Here is a 14,141-nt window from a genome sequence, read left to right as displayed (position 1 = left end):
AACAGTCAAATTTACAAAGCGAATGAAAACCCAAAAGCCTAAACAACCAGTGGGTAATGGAGTCGAGCGGATACTCTTTATTACTGACGGAAGAAAAGCAGGCTTCAGTACAAGCTCTAAGTCCTGCAGAATGAATAGCTAAGAGAAGTCTTTCACAATTGTTTGAGCCATAGAAGAGAAAACAACTCTCTTGCAAAGTTCTTTACAGGTAAGATGGTAAGATGTTGGCATGCATTTTTTTTTTAAATCAAGACTCAGAATGAGAGCCCTTGTATTTGCTAGTTTAGTATTAAATCGACTAAATAAACTCGCACCTTATTTTTGCTTGGACTGGAATACCCAGACAGTTCAAAGTAAATGGTTGTCAGTTAAGCAGGCCAACTGGCCATCCAGCAAATATGTGTTGCAGGCCTTCTGTGTCCATTTGGAATTACAGTAGTGTAGACGTCAGAACGGGCTGTTTTGGAGTGAGGAAACAGACTTCCCATAGAGGGAAGAGCAAGTGCAATGGCTTGTTGTAGAAACGAACTTGGCCATTTAGGAAACTGTAAGAAGGACGGCGGATTGGACTAAGTGACAGGGTAGAGTGGTGGAAGGTGACATTTGAGAGAAGTAGTCAGGGGAACGTCTGGCTCCAGCCAAGGTGGACTCAACCCACTCAAGTCCATCTTTCCTATTAATGACGTCAAACTAAAAACCTCTGGAGCAAATGTAAAAAAAACACATACCTAAGAACTCTGAAAAGTAAACAGAGGCAGGCAGATTGTAAAGGAGAGTCGAAGCTTGGAAAAGCAACGTATATGAGGATGTTTCCCACTTTTTCCTCTTTTCTCTTACAGCTTTGCCTTAACGGTGGGCCCCTCTTGCAGAGCTGCATAGCGTTGGAGGTATGAGTAGCTAAAACTCAGACAAGTCTAGCTTTCTGGCAAGAAGAAACAGAAAAAAGGGTCTCATTTGGGCCAGAGAGCATGGGGTTGGGGAGAGTGGGAAAATCTTGAAGAGATGCTGACGAAAATCCTGAGAGCTGGAAAAGGGGATCCTCTAATTCTATGTATAAACTTCCACATGTCCTGGGCTCAGTCCTGAGCTGGCATGCATGGGATGGACCCAAGGCACCATAGCAAAGTCTTCGAAAATGAAACTCAGGTCAGAACCACCACTCACAGAAGGTGAGACAGAATTTACAGTGTGAGCCTAACTGGGTTGATTGCTTAACAAACAAAATATTTTCTGGAAAAGTCCAACAAGACTCAGAGTTAATATAACTCAGTCTCCAAAATTACTTAGCTAGGAAGAACCAGAAAAATGTGACCAATTGCTATGGAAAAAAAAAAATCAAGGCTCCAACCTTGAGATAACCAAGATGTTGGAATTGTCAGATGTAAAAGCCACTATTATAATTATGCTCCATTAGATAAACATAAACACCCTTGAATTGAATGGAAACATTAAAGTTCTCAGCAGAGAAACAGAATTTATAAAAAGAACCACATGGAAATTTTATAGCAAAAAGTACACTGATATTAAAAATGAAAACCACTAAATGGGCAACAGAAAAAATGGAAATGATAGGAGTCAGCAAACTTAAATTAATAAATGTCCAGTTTTAATGATGACTTCAAAGTCTTAAAAGTGGATGAGTGTTTGAAAAACAAAATGTATTTGATTATAATTAGCTATAGGTTCCTTAATAAGATATTAATGCAAATACATTCATTTGGCTCCCTCAGATATATATGAAGACGTTCCTGCTGTTGTCAATTATATTGAACAAAGAATTAGCATTATCATAGGTCCAACCATGATGATTATGTGAATATTCTACCACAGTGTTTTATACAGGGTTAATATGTAAAAATTAACAGGTTTCAAATGCTCTGTGACTTACAATGTCCAAAGTGGCATTGACAAAGAAAAGTTCTCTGAGTGGGTCTAGTAAGTTGTGTACTTGCAGTAAAAGCAGTCTAGTGATGGGAGAGCTAAGCTCATCCTGAGTCAGTGCTTGGTAATCACTTTGCTCACCTGCTTATGTTAACTCTTTGAGTCAGCCTTTGCAATTGGGCCTTTTCCCAAATATGGATGTTATTACAGAGATGTAAGAAAATTGACCCATCGTGTAAGCACAATACATGCTTTTCAGCTTTACAACAGAAAAATATTCAATGATTAAGGTTTATAGTACCCAGAAATCGTAATGGATTTCTAGGTTGGCTTGGAGAGGAACTGAACTAGTGTTGCAGTTCATTTGGAAAAATGACTTCCTGATGAAGGAAGAGAATTTCAAGGCTTTACAATACCTCCCATTGCTACATTAGCACCATATTACTCTCAAAACGTAGTACTAATTTTTGTAATGGTGATGGTTATTCTGGATTTAAGAGTGCAACAAGCTTTGCTATTTAAATCTCATAAGGTAGGAAGTACGATTATATCCATCTGATAGATGAGGAATTGAGGTACAGAAAGATTCAATAACTTGAACATAGCAAAACTAGTAAGTGGTAGGGCTAGGACTTAAATCCAGGTCAATCTGATTGCCAAGCCTGGGCCATTAACTACCATGCTGTGTATGTTACTTTCCATAAAAACTTAATGAAACCTTTAATTTTCTTTAAGAGAGCATAGTCTTCAAACTGGAATGGGTCAGACAGTGGTATAAGGAGCACTTTTCAAGTTTCTTCATCTCAGGATTCATTTACACTCTTAAAATTTATTGAGGACCTCAAAATGCTTTTGTTTGTGTGATTAAACCTATTGATATTTACCACATTAAAAACTAAAACTGAGGACTAGCTTCGGCAGCACAAATATTAAAATTGAAATGGCACAGAGCATGGCCCCTGCACAAGGGTGACATGCAAATTCATGACGTGTTCCAGCACCTGAAACTAACATAGTGTTGTAGGTTAATTATACGTCAATACAAAAAAAAAAAGAAAGAAATTTTATAGTTAGAAAAAAGAAATTAAAACTGACACATTATTATCTGACATATACTTATTAATTTCAAAAATAACGAGAAACTCATTACATGTTAACATAGATAACATTTTTAATGAAGATGACTATGCATTCCAAAACAAAAATTTAGTGATAAGGGTGGCTTTTTTTAAAAAGCGTTTTTTTTTTTCAAATCTCTTTATTACTTGTCTTAATAGAAAACAGTTGGATTTTCATACATACTTCTGCATTGAATCCATTGTGATATGTTGTTTTGGTTGTAATATATGAAGAAAATATGGCCTCACATACATATGTAGTTAGAAAAGGGAGAAGTATGTTAACAGCCTTTTTAGATGAGTGTAGATATTTTTATTTGATACTACCAAACCCATCAAGTTGCAATGTGGAATTGGAAACCTTCAGTGAACTTTTTGTACTCTGTTTAATGCAAACACATTGGTTTATCTTGTTCTTTGAATGGATCTTTTACCCATGCACGATTCTGTAACATCGTTCATGGGTTATTGGGAAAATATTGGTTCACTGAGTTGTGTAGGTCTTCCAAATGTTGACACATTTCCTTACACAATGTAAGAAAAAAAATCACATTTGTTATATCACTCTGGGCTTATCAAAAAAGTCTTTAAATATTGGGAAACTGTCAAGTTCCTGGTGGCAGATATAGATTTAAAAAAATTTTTTTTTACCCCAAAGCTTGAATTTTATTACTGACAACAAATGCTGTTAGTTGTTTTCTCAAAGGGTCTCAATATTCCGCAGGGGCTGCAGGCCACACTTTGAGGATCACTGATGTAAGAGCTTTGAATGAGAAGAGGCAAGGAAGAGAATATTTACCTGAAAGATCCAAACAAATTAATTTTCAGACTACTGAAGGAACTTGAAAATGAGGTTTCAGAATCACTAGCAGTAATCTATGATAAATTAGGCAAAATGGGAGAGAGTTCAGATACACAGAAAAGAGAAAAGATTGCCTTAACTTTCCAGAGGGATGTATTCAGAGTAATGAAGGTCAGTATGTTTAATATTGATTCCCAGAAAAAGATTATACTATATTCTGTAGCAGGTAACTTAAGAACATTAAAAAATAATACAGTGATAACCAGATGTCATGAGGGTTAGATAGTTCATCTGAAATTTCATTTTTCCTTTATGATCTCTGACACAGTGCTTTATGTGGTGAACATGTGAAAATGTTTGAATAATGACATAAAGGCAGTTGAATAATAATTTGTATAGGTGCTGCTTGTACAATGCACAAATCTCATTTGATTAAAAACAATTTATAGAGCACCTGCTACATGCAAAATATCATGTTAGGCAAAAGACAGGTCTGAGAAGCACATATGAAGGACAACTAAAAGAATTTTCTTTGAGAACAGAAGCCCAAGAGTATTTTCAAATGTTGTAAAATTTTGAAGTCTGCCCTGTGAGAGAAAGTAGCATGGTGTTTTGGGAAGAGCATAGCCCCGGGAGTTAGAACGTCTTAGTGCGCATCCTGGCTTTACCACCAACTCAGTGGAAGACCTTGGGCAAGTTAGTTCAATTCTAGACCAATATTCTTTCTATATCTGTAATACTGAAAAGGCTAAGATCCCTGAAAAGGGTGAGTTGTATTCTCTTACTCCATGGCATGCAATCAGAATTTATGAATGGAATATTCGAGAGGCCAGGTTTGCCTCACCATAAGTAACTTTCAGCTCTGTGCTGTTCAAATCCTGTAGCTACTCACCACATGTGGCTACTGAGCATTTGGAATGTGACTAGTCCAAATTGAGATTTGCTCTAAGCATAAATTACACACCAGATTTTGAAGACTTAGTGTGAAATATAGAATGTAAAATATCTCATCAATCATTTTTATGTTGATTACATGTTGAAATGATAATTTTGGATGTTATTTATTATATATAAATATATAATATTTGGATATTAATTTACACTATATTATAACATTCTATACTATGTATAAATATAGTATATAACATTATATTATTAATAATATACTGTTATTATATACTATATAAAATATAATACTTGGATAGTAATCTATTACTAAATTAATTTTACTATTTATTTATATTTTTTAAAATACATGGCTACTGGAGAACTTAAAATTACATATATGTCTTGTATTATATTTCTATCAGATGGTGCCATTCTTGCTAACAGTTTCCAACAAAAGAATAATAACTTGAAGAAGAACTTAATTTTTTTCTTTTCTTTTCTTTTATTGAAGTACAGTCAGTTATAATGTGTCAATTTCTGGTGTACAGCACAATTTACCAGTCATGCCTATACATACATATATTCATTTTCATATTATTTTTAATTAAAGGTTATTACAAGATATTGAATATAGTTCCCTGTGCTGTACATAAGAAAAAATTTTAAATCTATTTTTATATATAGTGGCTAACATTTGCAAATCTCAGACTCCCAAATTTATCCCTTCCCACCCCTTTCCCCGGTAACCATGATTGTTTACTATGCCTATGAGTCTGTTTCTGTTTTGTAGATGAGTTCTCGTGTCCTCTTTTTTTCTCTTTTTAGATTCCACATATGAGTGATATGATATGGTATTTTTCTTTCTCTTTCTGGCTTACTTCACTTAGAATGACAAGCTCTAGGTCCATCCATGTTACAGACCAGTCACTAGAAATGAAATAGAATCAGCAATGAAGAACCTCCCTACCAGCAAAAGTGCAGGACCAGATGGCTTCACTGGGGACTTCTACCAAACATACAAAGAAGAACTCATACCCATCCTTCTCCAGCTCCTCCAAAAGACTGAAGGGGAGGGAGTGCTCCCACACTCATCCTTCATTTTACTTTTGACTTTACCTTTTGAGGTACACAAGCAGAGACTGGGTCACAGTTTTGACAAGAGAGCCTCAAAAAAGACTCCATTTACTGTGCATTTGGTCTATACTGTGTTCACAGTCTGTTCTCAGATGGATACTGGGGCTCTACCAGCCCTGCTCCCAGGGTTTGTCAGTGGTGAGCACAGGAGACTTTCCTCCTTTCTTCTATCCAAGAAGAGAACTGTTCAATATGTATGAAGTGAGTAAATGAATGAGTGCACACATTTATGTGTATATTTCAGTTAAGTGGTGATGGTTTAAGTTCAGGCTCTGGGCCAGGTCAAGTCACCAAGTTTGATTCTCAGTGCCACTGCTTACTAGCTCTCTGACCTTGCTCACCCACCCTGTGCCTCAGTTTCTTCAGTATAAAATGCAGGGTTTGCATGTACAATTTTGAACAGAGTGCAGTAGGTCTCCCTGGAAACAGGGCGTGCTACTAAACACATTTGGCAATGTTATTGCATAAATCACGTCTTGCAAGAGAAAACGACACATAACAACAAAAAAGCCAGTAAACAAGTTGTGAAGCATGTTCTCACTTCCTTGCCTCGGTCACCACCTGTGCAGCATGCTTTTGAAGCAATTCCACAGTGCTTCTGATTAAAGCAGATTTGTACACTGCCTGGACACCCTTAGCAACTTGATCTTATGGTGGGAGAGCCATTTGTGAGGAAGTGAGAACTTCCTGTTCAGTAAAGACCAGTTAGGTGCAAAGAGATCCAAGGTCTTCTCTCTCTCCTTCTGCCTTTCCCATTCAAAGCTGACCCTCAATGTCCTGGCAACATGGAAAGAGAACAATAAAGTGCTTATCTCATACACCTTCTATCTGACTGTTAGGATTCTAAAGTCTAGGGCAGGATGGTGAGTAACAATTAGTTTTGTAACCCAGGACTACTTGGCAATCCTAGTATGCTCCGCTCTCCAGCTTAGTCCCATCCCCAGAACTTTGCTACCCTGCTCAGTCTATTCCTCCCATCTCCTCTCCTCTCTCTCTCTTAGAACCTGTGCTTGCCTTGTACTGAGCAGAGTAAATTAAGGCTATCGTACTGCGTGGACTGCCTCATGTTCCTGTTCTTACTTCATCATCAATCAACCTACGACCTCCCTCAATCTGTCTTCCTCTAATTTTAGAGGAAAAAATATTTTCATTCTTGTTAAGGCTAACTTTTCTACTGTGCTTTTATTCTTCTCTTTCCTGGGAGAAAGATCATGTTTATTGAATTACCTCTTTCTCTTTCTATTTTCAACATTCTAGTCTCTTTTGGAGTCTACAAATATTCTTAAATTCCTCTTTAAGTGAAGGGAAGGGGGAAAAAAGGCTTTCTCTCTCTTGTATCTTGCTTTCTATTTAGTTATCACTCTCCTGTCTCTTTTTAAAAGCAAGCTCAAAAAGAACATCTGCCCTTGTCTTTACTTCCTCACGTCTCATTCACTCATTTTTCTATTTGTAATATTTAATATATTAGTTTAGTTACAAATGCACATTTCAAAAATCATTTATGTAAAATAATATAGGAATTTAGAAATACTCTAGACCTCATCAGATTATTAATCAAATATAAAAGTAGAATATACAAATTTTCAGGTATTTAGGGATTCAGAAACTTCATCTCCCATGCAACTTTTCTTAGGAACATATGGGGGAATATGTTCCAACAAAATGCAGAAGTAAACCAAGAAAGAGGAAGACATGGGATCTGGAAAAGGGGAGGGAGAGCAGCAAAGAGAAGTCCTAAAAATAAAAGCTGTGTAGCAGGACTAGAGGAAAACAGTTCAGTCTGAAGCAGAAACATGGAGTCTTCAGGGAAAAAGATCTCCAGGGGAAAAAGTGGAAAATGGTACAGCCACTCTGGAAGACATTTTGGCAGTTTCTTAAAAACTAAGTATATGAAAATACAATAATTAATAACCAAACAATACGATCCAACAATTGTGTTCCTTGGTATTTACCCAAAGGTGTTGAAAACTTACATTCATACAAAGACCTGCATACAGATGCTTATAGCAGCTTTATTCATAATTGCCAAAATTTGAAACCAAGATGTCTTCAGTAGGTGAATAGATAAACCGTGGTATATCCAGACAATAGAGTATTATTCAGCACTAGGAAGAAATGAGCTATCAAGTCTTGAAAAGACATGAGAGAACCTTAAATGCGTATTACTAAGTGAAAGAATCCAATCTGAAAAGGCTATGTATTGTGCGATTCCAATTATATGACAATCTGGAAAAGGCAAAATGATGGAAGCAGTTGAAAGATCAGTGGTTGCCAGGGGCTGAGGGGAGGGAGGAATGAACAGGTGCAACAAAGAATTTTAGGGCCGTGAAACTACTTTGTATGAACTGTAATGGCAGACACGTGATTATATAGTTGTCAAAATCCATACACTGTGCAACATAAAGACTGAACCCTGATGTAAACTATGGACTTTAGGTGATAATGATGTGTCAATGTTCACTGAATGTAACAAATTTTCCACGCTGGTGTGGAATGCTGACAGTGGGAAGACTGTGCATTTACTGGGGGAGGAGGTACATGAGAACTTTCCACTCAGTTTTGCTGTGAACCTAAAACTGCTTTTTTAAAAAGTCTGTTATCCAAAAAACCTGACCAATAAAAAAGACCCAGGAATAATAGAGATGAAATTAGTAGAAAATAATCTTAAAATAGTTATTATAAACGTTACAATATGTTAAAGATGTTAAAGAAATCATGTTAAAGAAAACAAGATTGTCAAATTGGATAACTCATTTTTCATATAAAGACATAGGTTAAAAGTGAAAGAATAGGGAAATAAATAAATGCAAATACTAATAAAAGAAACTACAGTGGCTGTGTTAATATCAGACAATATAAATTTAAGAACAAGGAATATGACAAAGGTTAGAGAGGGACATTCCTTAACGTAAAAGGGGTCAAGTCATTACGAAGCCATAACCACTTTTAAATGTGTGCATCTAATAACAGAGCTTCAAATATATGAAAGAAAAGCTAATACAACTGAAAGGAGAAATAGAAAGGTCCACAGCTATAGTTGAAGATGGCATTTGTACACATGAAGTAAAGCATAATTAGGCTAAATAATTTAATTTTAATTTATTTTGAATGGTTACTCCACTCACATGGTTTAAAAAGTATACGGAATAAACAGCATAAAGAATATAGTGAAAAGTCTCACCACCTTGTTATATACATTCCTTAGCCGGGTCTTTTTGGAGGCAATCACTGTAACCAGTTTTTATGTATTGCCTAAAGATATTTTATGCATATATAAAACATTTATATATCCTCTATTTTTTATACAAATGGTAGCACCCTGTACACACTTCAGAACTCCATTTTGTTTTAACACCTAATAATATTTCTGATTCCATTATTGGTACATAAAACTCTATACGAGGTGAGCTTTAGGGCTTGGCACTTTCTCAATAGTTCTGTGGATTATTTTTTGTATTCAATTGTGCATGCCATGCCTTGAAATTTTTCAACAGGTCTCAAGCCCTCAGGGAGATTGCAAGAGAATTTTTTTTAATTGAGATGTAATTCACATACCATAAAATTTGCACTTTTAAAGCATACACTTCAGTAGTTTTAGTATATTCAAAAAGTTGTGCAAACATCACCACTTTTTAATTCCAAAACATTTTCATCACTGGTATCCATATCTTGTTTACTTCCTTGTTTACCTTCCCCATATCTCCTGGCAACCACGAATCTACTTTATGTCTCTCTAGATTTGTCTAGTTTGGATATTCCATATAAATAAAATCACACAATACATGGCCTCTTGTATCTGAGTTTTTCCATTTTAGTATACGTGCTGCTGAAGCAAGCACTATCTGACTTTTTCAAGTTTCATCCATGTTAAACTTAATTCCTTTTGTGGTTAAATAATACTCCATTGTGTGGATATAGAACCTTTTGTCTGCATTAGAATTTTAAACATCCTTGTTAACAACATATAATTGAATCAGTAAAGGACCAAGTGGTGTGATGTACATTGAACCATAAGTCCTTTTTATGTTGTGAATTTGAAAAGGTCTATTTTTAATACATTTTACAAGAATATTTAGATAAGAGTTAAACACGTTTAGGAGCATCAAGAAGTTTTGCCAATTGCCACAGACTTCTGGAAAGGATGGTAGCTTATGTATAAAATTCTGAAGATTTTCTCAGAATTAGAAATGGCTAAGAGACATTAAAGAAACAAAACCAAAATACTCTCAACTAATCTGTTTTGAAACCAGGGAATGGTGCCAACCACATTCCACAAAATTCAAAGAATTTGTATTAGGTATGGTGCAATGAGACCAGACTGAAATGAGGGAGAAGAAAGTAAATCCTGGAAACCCTAATGGCACTCCTTAATTTGAAATGATCAAAGTTAAGAGAGAGAGTAGGAGATGTGGCTATAATAATATGATACACAGCTTACAGCAACAGAGAGCAAATTGGGAATTTTCTTTGATTCATCTTCTCAGTAACTTTGAGCTTCACATCAAGGCAGTGGAGGTTGTAAGGGGTGCTCAGGAGCAGTGAGGAGACTCAAGGAGAATCCATGCACACTATTTGGGGCAAATATCCTGCCTGGTATTTACCTCTATGTTTCTCAGTAATAAGCCAGTCCTCAGTCTCTTTGCTTTTTGGACATTATGCTGACTTCCTATTTGGTGGATGCCATTTAGCACTCATGTTCTCCAACCCCCAACTCTTATCCCTGTTCAGTTCTTCTGGTTTAGTTATATCACAATTTTTAGTTAAATCACTATTACATGTTTGCATCACTGGAGTAAATATATTACTCTCTTTGCCAAGCACTGTCTTGATCGTTTCTTATACAACTTTTGGTTTTCCTGTAGTTAGTAATTGCCTGATTTGTTTTCATGTATGCATTTCCTTGTGCCTTGTGTCCTTTGCTATTTTTTTCCCCTTTCATTTAATGTAATGTTCCACAAGGGCAAATCTGGCTGTAACTTATCTATTCCATTTATTTTCCTGGAAATTTCTATTCCATTTTTAAAAAAATTTATTGAGTTATAGTCAGTTTACAATGTTGTGTCAATTTCTGGTGTACAGCACAATTTTTCAGTCATACATGAACATACATGTATTTATTTTCATATTCTTTTTCACCATGAGCTACCACAAGATCTTGTATATAGTCATCCCTGTGCTATACAGTATAAACTTGTTTATCTATTCTATATATACCTATCAGTATCTACAAATCTCGAACTCCCAGGCTGTCCCTTCCCAGTCATTTCTATTTCATTTATTTTCTAATTAATTAATTCAGAGTTTTACTGGTTGCCCTCTTCGCCTGCTATGCTGATGTGATCCTGGGACTTTCCTTTTCTCTTGTGTTATATTCCCTGTTTCCCTTTGTCTTCCAATCATTTACAGAATACCGTATCTTCCTCTTTCTTGGTTTAATTCCTGTTTTAGTGATGCTTATAATTCTTGAACTTCCCATGAAAAGGTTCAGAGAAAATAAATTTTTTTTGAGATTTTGCATGTCTGAAAAGATGTGTTTTCTATTTTCATACTTGTTTAGGAGTTTTAGTTGGATATTGACTTCTAGGTAGCAACTCATTACCCTTAGAAGTTTGAAGTCCTATTCAATTCTTTGTCTTTAAATTTACTTAGAAAATACTTAAATTGCAAATATTAAGTGCCAGACACTATTCTGAGCACTTTACAAATGTTAACTCATCTAATCCTGATAACAATGCTGTGAGGTATATATGATTATTAATGCCATTTCTCAGATGAGGAGACTGAGGCACAGAAATATTAATTAACTATGCAAAGTTACGTTGCTAGTAGAAAGCAGAATCAGGATTCAAACCCAGGCAGCCACATTCCCAACTTTTGCTCTACGTTGCCACCTCTAATGTAAAATCTAATCACATTTGGATTTCTGTTTCTTTTATGGGACCCAGTTTTTCCCTCTGGAAACTTTAACAATCTTTTTATTTTTGGTGTTCTAAAGTTTCATAATCATGTGCCCAAGGGATTTAAAAAAATTCATCTTGTGTAATAGTAGACCCTTTTAATTTACAATTTCATTTCCTTTAATGCTGTAAAGTGTGTGTGTGAGTGTGTGTGTGTGTTTGATAATTTCCCTCCCACAGTTTTCTCTTTTCTTCCTTTTTGGAACTCCTCTTTGCCATATGTTAACTTCTGGATTGATATTTTAATTTTTAAACATCTTTTCTCTCCTTGTTCTACTTTCTAGGGAATTTTCTTGACTTTATCTTCCAGTCCTCCTATAGATTTTTAAAAAAGAATTTAAGTTTTATTCTCATTTCTGAGATCTCTTTCCTGTTCTCTGAATTTTTCTTTCGTGTAGTTTCCTGTTGTTGATTTATAGACATAAACGTGTTCTCATCATTCCGAGGGGAGTAATTAGTTTTTGAAATTTTAAGTTTTAACCTCTTTTGCATTTTTTTTCTTGTTCAAATTCCTTTTTACAGTTTGTTCATTTGGAAATCTTTGTTCCTATTAATGAAATATCTTTTCAGATATTGCTTGGTTGTCCATTCGTATTGAGGAGCAAGAGATCCAAAATCCCAAAGCTCTGTTTTCATTATTACCCCTCTTCCTACTACACTGGACAAGTCTGCTTCCTACATCTTTTGGCAGGTTGGCAGAATAAATTGACTTTCTTCTTGTCCATATTTCTCATTGCAGGCATGCAAGTTTCACTTTCTAGTGGTCTGATAGGTGGTTACCATTCTTCCCTATCTTTTCCATTCTTCATATTTTTATGGTTTGCAGATGTCTCCGGGATTCATTAAAATTGAACTTGTGTCTCCATTCTCATTCTCCTTGTTTGGAGGGAAGTTCTGGGAAGAAAGGGTGTAGAAGTATTTCTACTGTGCAATTTTAAATAGAAGCCAACCAGTCTCTTTCCTTTCTTGGCTACTGTGACTCTACAGTCCTCAGGTTCTGCTCTCACCTCTTTCTTCTCTGTAATACATCTGAATCTTGGAGTCCCTCAGGCTCTGGTGCATAACCGCCTACTCATCTCTACACTTTACCCAGGGTGCTCTAATCCATTCATGGGATGCTAAATGCCTCTGTGTCCTAACTCCCACACTTATATTTCTATCCCAAATTCTCTCCCTTAGAGTCTCAATCTTGTCTGTTTTTCAAATGCATCACAAACTTAACATGTCCCAAACTCTCGATAGTCAGCCCTCAGCCTTAAACCTGTTCCTCCACTGGTCTTTCACATCTTGGTAAACAGCAGCACTGTCCACCCAGTTGTTCAAGCCTAAAGCCTTATAATTTCTTCCTCTTGTTTTACAGCCCCTTCCTCACCGCATTTAATTCAGTCCATTTAGTCCAAGATTCTAATTCTGAAATAGAATTTGAATCCTTCTGCCATGATCCCAACCACTACCATTTCTAATTTGGATTACTGACCTAGCCTCCTAACTGGTCTCCAGCTCCTACTCTAGTCTTCCCACCCCACGCCTCAGACAGCAGCCTCAGTGAATTCAAAATATCAATCAGATCATGCAGTCCTTTTCCTTAAAGATCCTAGTAACTTCTCATGGCATTTCCAAGAACATCCAAGCTTGTAGAAGACTGGGAATGACATGGTTTTCGCCATCCTCCTTAACTTTATCTCCTACAGAGTGACTACGGTAGAGAGGAGCAACAGTGTCTCTGGCCTCAAGGCCTTTGCACGTGCTTTTTTTTTTTCTTTTTTTTTTTTTTTACCTTGTTCACGCTTACCTATTTTCTTCATGTGGATTGCTCATTTTCATCCACCAAATCTCACCTTAAATGTCACTTCTCAAGAGGTCTGTTGAATCACCCAGTGTAAGGTAGGTTCCCCCAGGTTTTCTCTCATAGGAGTCCCTTCTTTTTCTTTGATAACTTGCCCCCATTCATATTGGATATTGATTTTCTTATTTGCTTAAAGTCATCTTTCACACTAGAGAATGAAACTGTAAGCTAGTGCTAGGATTTTTTTTTTCCCTTTTCACCTTTATCCTTCCAGTGCCAGCCCTGTGGAGATCTTCAATTAACACATTTTTTAAATGAAATGAATGGTTTCAAAAAGAATTAAACAGCACTGAAATAAAAAAGGGAGATATATGAAAAAATTCTGCCACTAAACTAGAGGATTACTATAGCATTTCAAAACTGAAGGGATGAGCATACTTTAGGAAGGACAGTTAAATTTTAGGGAATATTTGCCTAGCATTTTCAGAGTACTTAAAGAAACTGTGAATTATTTGAATAAGAGATAAAAGATATTATGATGAGACAACAAAATGAGAATAAAAGGGAAATGTGAG

The 14,141-nt window shown here is 35.9% G+C and overlaps 1 pseudogene; it reads left to right on the top strand.

Annotated features, from left to right (window-relative positions):
- The first annotated feature begins 2,786 nt into the window (after positions 1-2,786).
- Positions 2,787-2,885, top strand: LOC123613162 (U6 spliceosomal RNA; annotated as a pseudogene).
- The last annotated feature ends 11,256 nt before the right edge of the window (positions 2,886-14,141 follow it).

Source organism: Camelus bactrianus, chromosome 11 (assembly GCF_048773025.1).
Source record: "Camelus bactrianus isolate YW-2024 breed Bactrian camel chromosome 11, ASM4877302v1, whole genome shotgun sequence".
In the NCBI taxonomy this organism is placed as follows: Eukaryota; Metazoa; Chordata; class Mammalia; order Artiodactyla; family Camelidae; genus Camelus; species Camelus bactrianus.
Note: the sequence above shows the minus strand (reverse complement) of the source record. Positions and strands in the feature narration are given on the sequence as shown.